The following is a 9,345-nucleotide window of genomic DNA, read 5'->3' as shown; positions in this document are numbered from 1 at the left end:
AGTTCTAAAATTTGTCCAATTCGAATAAAAATTAGTATATGTGATCACGATAGGATTCAAAATATGATGGAGGTCATTTCAAGGTCACCAGATGTCAACCAAAGGTCAAAATAATTTATTAGCTTGATTGTTATGTTATTAAACTTAATGTCTGCATTTTTCACGAAAAGGCAATTGTGTTCCAAATCTTTTCAAGGTCATTAGATGTCACTTCGAGGTCACGGCTGGACTTCGTATCCTTATGAGACTGCAATATATCTAGTTCTTCTTCTTCTTAGTCCAGCAGCGGCGGCTGGACTTTTTTTTTCAACGGATTCTTCTTCTTAGTCCAGCCGAGCGGTGCCTGGACTTCTGTTTTTCAGCGGTTTCTTCTTTTTTACTCCTTTTCCTTCTCCTTTTCCTTCTACTTCTCCTTCTTATGACGTTTCTGTATTACACCATATCTTAGGAACTAAAAAAGCCCTGGGGCCCAAACTTAGTACAGGGATAGCACATGACCCCTAGATATTTCCTGGAGTGGTATCGACCCCAGAGGTCAAAGGTCACGGGCCCCAGGGGCCCAAATGTAAAAATACAAAGCATGCAGTTTCTCCTCAAATAAAGTAGCCACAGGGCCCTGCGTTAGTACACTGATAGCCCCAGGGGCACTCAATATTTACAGGTATAAATGAGCCCCATATGTTAAAATGGTAAAATAAGGGGCAACATATTGATGATAAGGCTAGGTCTAAAACTACAAGGGCACTAGGGTTCATATGTGGCACACGTATGTTATGGGCCGTAACATATAGACGTCCCTATTTTTCATTTCGGCCCCAAATGTTGAAGGCCAGGGGCCCCACAGGCCCAAATGTTGAAACAATGGCCCGGCCGTTTCTCAGCAAATAAAGTAGCTACAGGGCTCAGATTTGGTACACTTATAGGTCTTCAGCATTATATTGTTATATGTATATATGAGCCTCATATGTCATGTCACATAATATGGGCCCAAGGGCCCCAAATGCTAAAACACAAGATCGGACGTTACTCAGTAAATAAAGCAGCTCTATAACGCGCTGCTTGAGTATACTGATAGCACTTGAGTATTATACCCAAACATAATAAGAGCCCCATAAGTCAAACACTAAATGTTAAAGCAAGGGGTTAACCGCTTAAAGGGACATTCCGTTTTGGGGGTTAAAGGGGTATTCCATGATTTTTAATTAAATTAAAAAAAATAATTTTAGTCGGTGTACTGATAGCCCTTTTAGCATTGAACATATTACGGATTGTCAGGATGGATTAAGAGTGTCATGGTGGGTAAGGGGTTAGGGTGGGAATCACGGGCATAGATATTCGTGTTTGGTCAAACACAACTGTGCCATCTAGTTCTTCTTCTTCTTCTTCATGAGTAATTTTGGCTAAAAATGCGGTTTGCGAATCTGCCTAAAATGGCGGATTTAGGGAGGCTGAATTTGAGCTTTGCAGGGGACACAATTACGGACTTTATGCAACATTGTTCTCGTATTATCAAATTTATAGGGGTTTGAGGTGATATTTCCTAAACTTCGTCAGCAATTGACATTCATCACAGTTGAAATACACTTACAATGTACCAATTTTTGAACACGGGAGGAGCTTAAAATATGGCTTTTAAAAGTGGTACGTACTCTGAAAGTTTGAATGGCCTCTCTGAGGTCAAATGCTATAAACTTAAGGTACCAAACAGCTGCGCGGATTATTGGTTGTCCAATGTACTCACGCTGTTTCTTTATGTACAGTAAGTTTATACTATTTGGCCCCAGGGGGCCATTAAAATTTATTGAGTGCGTACCACTTTTCAGAGCCATATTTTTAAAGCTCCACCCACTTTCAAAACTGGTAGATTACAAGTGCATTTCAATTCTGTCGTACACTTAATGATATTTAGGTTAAGTAAATATCACCTCAAATATCAATAAATTTGATAATATTAGAATAATGTTGCTCAAACTCAGAAATCTTAACCCACATAAAAATCAAATTCAGTCTCCCTAAATCCGCCATTTTAAGCTAATTCACTACATTATGAGAACCATAATTTAAACTAATGGAAAGCAAATTTTCTGTCAAAATATTACTTTACACCATCTCTCGACACACCCCAATTAATATTTATCCCGTGCGATTTATGCAGACCCCTTCCAGACCAGTCTTGGAATTTTGCGAAAAAATATTCCATACTAAATGTCAAGTCTGTACATGGTAGAGTAATGAGACATGGTAATCGGCATCGGCTATAGTTGGGGTCTATGGGCTAAACACAGATTTGCGGTCAAAGGTTATTAAATGCTTCTTTTCCTACAGATTACATGGTACAGAGATACGATTGACACATATGCATTGACATTAGCTGGGGTCTATGGGGTAAACACAGATTTGGATTTCAAGGTCATGAAGGGGTCAAATAGGCTAGATTACTGAAAATTACCTTAAAATTCACTATTTGCTGCATATTAAGTGCTCTGATCATCAGAATAATGGCAAAATTACTATAACATTGGGTGCATATAGAGTTATAATCAGATTTGGCTTGAACATGGGGAGGGGTCTGTGTTGGGGTCAAAAGGGGTAAAATTCTAAAATGTGTCCAATTCAAATGAAAATTAGTATATGTGATCACGATATGATTCAAAATATGATGGAGGTCCTTTCAAGGTCACCAGAGGTCAACCAAAAGTCAAAAGGGGTAACATTAATAAATTCGTCCAAATTAACTTTAAATTAGAATATATAGTAGTGATGGGATTTAAAACAAAATGGAGGGCATTTCAAGGACATCAGAGGTCAACAAAGGTGAAATTATTTTATTAGCTAGATTGTTATTAAACTTATTGACTACATCTTTCACGAAAATGCAATTGTGTTTCAAATTTGTTCAAGGTCATCAGATGTCACTTCAAGGTCACGGCTGGACGTCGTAGCCTTACAGGGATGCAATATTATTATCTAATTCTTTCTTTCTGTCAACATTTGACATAATTGGCTCTAGCTCCCTAATTATTTGACCGATTATAACCAAACTTGGGCAAAGGCTCCACTACCCCATCCTTTACATTTGTCATGACCCATTTGGGGTCAAATGTCACGCATGAGTAATTTTGGCTAAAAATGCGATTTTACCAAAAATGCTTCTTCTTTTACAGATTACATGGTAGCGTAATGAGACTTGGTCATCGGCATCGACTATAGTTGGGGTCTATGGGGTAAACACATATTTTGGGTCAAAAGTCATTAAGGGATTTTTTTCTGCACATAGCCAAATACTTTCAAAATTTCCTACAGATTACATAGTACAGAGATGAGATTGACACATATGCACTGACATTAGCTGGTGTCTATAGGGTAAACACGGATTTTGAGCTCAAGGTCATGAAGGGGTAAAATATGGTTGATTACTGCAAATCACCTTAAAGTTCACTTTTCCTGCATATTACGTGCTGTGATCATCAGAATAATGCCAAAATGACTATATCATTGGGTGCATATAGGGTTTGATCAGATTTGGCTTGAACATTGAAAATTAGTATATGAATATATGAATACAAAAGCCACCTAAGTCCATACTTAAACCAAATTGAGTTAAGCATGGGAAAGTGTTCCTTATAGGCCTGTCATATGTATGAAAGAATAACTCAAATTCATCCTCTGTGTCTATTGAGCATGTGAAAAATAGCATGTATGAAAGAATCACCCAATTCCATGATTTGAGTCTTGTAACACATTGATTAAAATCCAGTATGTATAAAAGTCCACTTGTAAGACATTCATTGCTAGAGAGTGACTTTTGAAAAAAAAATGGGTTTATTAAAGGAAAGTGTGTTGTTTATATTACATGGCAGAATGCTTATCAACATTATACATACCTGTGCGCTTTATTTTGTATTATCTTACTAGTGGTAATCTCATTCTAACATTGTTGTCTTTGTATATGATTCAAAAAACCACCTAAGTCCAAAATTTAAAATGAACCCCACGAAGTCCCTGAAATGCTAATCGTCATACCTAATACAGGTTAATCCACTCATTTGCACGTAAAACTTACCATATTGACCAGGTAAATCTAACTGAAGGAATTAAAATGATACACAGGTTTTTCTCTCAAAATCACTTCCCATGGACTTAGGTGGCTTTTGTATTCATGTATTCATATGTAATCACGGTAGGATTTAAAATTTGATGGAGGTCATTTCAAGGTCACCAGTGGTCAACCAAAGGTCAAAAAGATCAAATTCCAAAATTCGTCCAATTTAAATCTAAATTAGAATATGTAATATTGATATGATTAAAAACAAAATGGGAGGTCATTTCAAGGTCATCAGAGGTCAACAAAGGTCAACTGTTATCAAACGTAATGCCAACATTTTTCACGACAAAGCAATTGTGTTCCAAATCTTTTCAAGGTCATCAGAGAAACAGGAGAGAATATGAATTGAATATGATCTATATTGTCTATTCTTATTTGGGGACACAAAAATTAAGATGATTATGGAAACTTTTGTTCAAATCAAACCTATGGTAGCAAATGTAAATTGTGTTGTTGAAAAACCTAGTTTAAACCCGTACTTGTGTGTTTACTTTAGACATAACATAAGCTACATGAACTTCTAAAAGAAAATGTTGTTTTCTGAAATATGTTCGTATTTTCATATAGATTGGACATCATGGGGAGCATGGGCTACCTGTTCTGCATCATGCTGTGGTGAACAGTCTCGCACCAGAACATGTCTTTCGTGCGGTGACCCTTCAACTGATTGTGTAGGTGCAGAAAGTGACACACAGACATGCAATACACATGGATGTCCAGGTATGATAGATGTAGAAACAGGAGAGAATATGAATTGAATATGATCGATATTATTGCTTATTCCTATTTGGGGACACAACACATGAAATATTGTCGATATTGTTTTGTTTTGTCCATTCTTACTCGTTTCGAAAAATAAATTTGTTGGGGCACAGGCGAATCAAATCACAAGTTTGCAAGCAATCTTTTTATCTAACAGTTATGTTCATTTATACATGCATAAACTTCTAACCAATTTGTTGACTTTTGAAAGCATAATAATTAATATTTTCTTACAGTGTGGACATCATGGGGAGCATGGGGTACTTGTTCTGCGTCATGCTGTGGTGAACAATCTCACACCAGAACATGTCTTTCATGTGGTGACCCGTCTACAGGCTGTGAAGGTTCAGTACATGGCACACGGGTATGCAATACACAGGAATGTCCAGGTATGGTATGATTTATAATCTATAATAGTAATAAAATGGGGATATAGAAACACAACAGTTCTGTGAATGGTTTGTCAGAGCGGGTATCAGTGAGTATGTCTAATGATGCTCTTATTGATTAAATGTGAACAGAACTTTAGCAAAGGAGTGTGTTCGTGTCAAACTGTTTTGACATACTGATTTAGTGGTATGAATCTTTGTGGACACTTTACCTGCGTTTCAACAAAAACCATATATTCCTTCACATGTTTCTACATGGTTAAAAATAACGGCCATTTTAAAGTTCAAGATGGCAGCTAACATGGAAAATCTAGCATGATTCCCATTCTAAAGTCATTCATATTTATCCAAAAGTGCACGACTTTTATCATTTTCTGCTCTACTATCTGTACGTGACGCACCATTAAAGCATACTAATGAATATTTTCTTACAGTGTGGACATCATGGGGAGCATGGGGTACTTGTTCTGCGTCATGCTGTGGTGAACAATCTCACACCAGAACATGTCTTTCATGTGGTGACCCGTCTACAGGCTGTGAAGGTTCAGGACATGGCACACGGGTATGCAATACACAGGAATGTCCAGGTATGGTATGATTTATAATCTATAATAGTAATAAAATAGGGATATAGAAACACAACAGTTTTGTGAATGGTTTGTCAGAGCGGGTATCAGTGAGTATGTCAAATGATGCTCTTATTGATGAAATGTGAACAGAACTTTAGCAAAGGAGTGTGTTCGTGTCAAACTGTTTTGACATACTGATTTAGTGGTATGAATCTTTGTGGACACTTTACCTACGTTTCAACAAAAACCATATATTCCTTCACATGTTTCTACATGGTTAAATATAACGGCCATTTTAAAGTTCAAGATGGCAGCTAACATGAAAAATCTAGCATGGTTCCCATTCTAAAGTCATTCATCTTTATCCAAAAGTGCACGACTTTTACCATTTTCTGCTCTACTATCTGTACGTGACGCACCATTAAAGCATACTAATGAATATTTTCTTACAGTGTGGACATCATGGGGAGCATGGGGTACTTGTTCTGCGTCATGCTGTGGTGAACAATCTCACACCAGAACGTGTCTTTCATGTGGTGACCCGTCTACAGGCTGTGAAGGTTCAGGACATGGCACACGGGTATGCAATACACAGGAATGTCCAGGTATGGTATGATTTATAATATATAATAGTAATAAAATAGGGATATAGAAACACAACAGTTTTGTGAATGGATGTCAGAGCGGGTATCAGTGAGTATGTCTAATGATGCTCTTATTGATGAAATGTGAACAGAACTTTAGCAAAGGAGTATGTTCGTGTCAAACTGTTTTGACATACTGATTTAGTGGTATGAATCTTTGTGGACACTTTACCTACGTTTCAACAAAAAACATATATTCCTTCACATGTTTCTACATGGTTAAAAATAACGGCCATTTTAAAATTCAAGATGGCAGCTAACATGGAAAATCTAGCATGGTTCCCATTCTAAAGTCATCCATCTTTATCCAAAAGTGCACGACTTTTATCATTTTATGCTCTACTATCTGTACGTGACGCACCATTAAACCGGGCTTGAAATATTTTAATAGAAACTTGAACTTTCTGAAAAGTTACTTGAGAAATATGAGAAAAAGGAATTTTATTAAATTCAGCTCTATTAAAGAGTTACAATTCAACTGCATGTAACAAAGAGAGAATTGGCTATACTGAACAAAACCTTTGTTGACCGATTGATGTAAATTTTATTTTTTTATTCCTGATAACTATTATGCATTACCTATGACATTGATACTTATAGAACTGAACAACTTGTTGTAATATTCAGGTGTTCTCGGGGAATTAATATAGCTCCGGGAATACAGATATAAAGAAATAAGAATGTGTTTAGTGTTTAGTTTAGTTGCTATGAATTAGGTCCCAGAGGTGTGAGTCTATTGAAGCCGACGCTGAATGACCGGAGTCAGGAACGAAAATATTGAGTCAAATCTGAACTGTAGACTGCGGACTTAAGTCTCTAATTCATCATTACCACCGTCAGATAAGGTCTTGTGCGATGAACCACAAGACAGAGAAAAAAAATAATAATATTGCCAAACACTACTCCTTTTCAGATAACATTTGAATTACATTTACAATAACATGCAGGTAAGGTAAATGCAATTTCACTGGTACATTCACACCTTTATTGATCTTTTTATCAGCATGGGGAACGTGGTTACCATGGGGACCGTGTGAGTGGAATGCCTGTTCGACGCTTGATCGTAAAAGTCGGCAAAGGACAAGGAAATGTTTGTCATGCGATGGGACAGTTACTACTAATACTAGGTGTAGCGGTTACGCCTCTAACCGTGATTGTACATGCACCGTTTTAGGATAACCTATGTTAAACCCTATTTAAATAATTCAAATGGACCTGAAGTTGTAGAATATAGACAAACGCAAATTACAAATGCTATCAAATACAGGGTGTCCTAGAATGATTAATATCGATTAATACCCATCATTCGCCAATTTTTAAAACTATGAATATACAGTAAGCAAAATAATTAAGGTACCAGCTATGTTCACCCCTGTATATCCTAAACAAAGACATATGTCAAAATTACTGTACCACTGTACACATTAGATCTGATTTACGGCCGTTGATATTGGTTGCAAAAATAAAGAAACGGTGACCAAAAACCTAAAGAAGAAACGAAATCAAAAGTTGCACTACTCAATGAAAGCACGGCGCTGGTATGTTATCGTGCTAATCAATTGAAGCATAACACGACGCTAGTTCTCTTGTTCGAGAACGATTTGTGTTCAAATAAATAGGGCATGCAATGGAGCAAACTGCAACTTTTGAAATTGCATCTCCCTTGGGTTGCTAGATAGTTGTGTCTCTATATTTTATTGAACGAAATCAAGGAATGAGGTCTTAAATTCGAACTTGAGGTCTAGGGATGCAGCTATTGGCTGCTTGTTCCAATTATGACATACCTGAATTTGTTTAGGATATACAGGGTTGAACATACAGGGTTGAACATAACCTTAATTCTGTTGCTGTCTGTAATTTCCATTGGTCATTTCAGCTTTCCTATCCTTTTAGATTGCAAGAATTGGACCTTCCTTATGGAAATTACAAAATAACTTAAAAAGTTAATATTTTCCCAGTTTGGTCGAAAGAATCTTTTTTTTTTTTAAGATTGTCGATATCTATAGCTTGTTGTGATGTTTACAAAGTAATCCGTGTGTGGTATGAAGGATTAATGCCATTAGATTGGCCTAATGCTGTCCTCCTAAACCACCACAAAAGGAAGTATGGAACATATAAAATTGATATCATTTTATGTAAATAATTTATCATTATTTTAAGACAATTACTGGTATCTGACCAGGTATACTGTAAAACTTCATAATCGTGTTCTTGCGTCATATCTCAATAATACCAAATTTGTTCAATACTTCCTTTTGTCGTGGTGGGGCAATATAACTGTGTGATGTTATCAAACAATAATATTGTCTCATTTCTCAGTGTAAGAGAACAGTTTTGAAATTTTGGCCCTACAACAATTGGTTGTATAAGGCTCAATTTATATCGTAGATGGTTGGTCGGTGGGCTGTTTGTCTGGGTGGAATTTAAACCAATAATCCACTCTGCAATTTACCTGCAATACCAGACGAACTTCTGAATTGCTGTATAGTTTTAAGTTTTTGGATCATGATATTTTTATATTTATGAATATTAATGCATTATTTGCATAATTGCATTCACAAACCTTTGTTTTGAGGGACACCGTGTTAGCTGCGAACTACCTAAATCTAGTTTTGCATATAAAATATACAGCCCGTCCGATCTCAGATGTTGCCACCAATGCTTCTGTTTCTTAGCAAGGCTGTGAAAAAGTAATAAGTTTGTCATGTTTGTAACTTCGTCATCCTTCTAGAGTGTCCTTCAACCTCTTGCGAATTCAAATAAAACAATTATTCAACTGAGTTTTTTATTTAGTTTTGTTTGCGATTCTCTGTCTATGACTTTTTTCATTTGAGGGTAGTTCCATAAAATATTAGGGCCGCTTTTTTCACATTGAA

The sequence above is a fragment of the Amphiura filiformis genome, chromosome 14, assembly GCF_039555335.1.
Source record: "Amphiura filiformis chromosome 14, Afil_fr2py, whole genome shotgun sequence".
Lineage (NCBI taxonomy): Eukaryota > Metazoa > Echinodermata > Ophiuroidea > Amphilepidida > Amphiuridae > Amphiura > Amphiura filiformis.
This window is presented reverse-complemented; position numbering follows the sequence as displayed.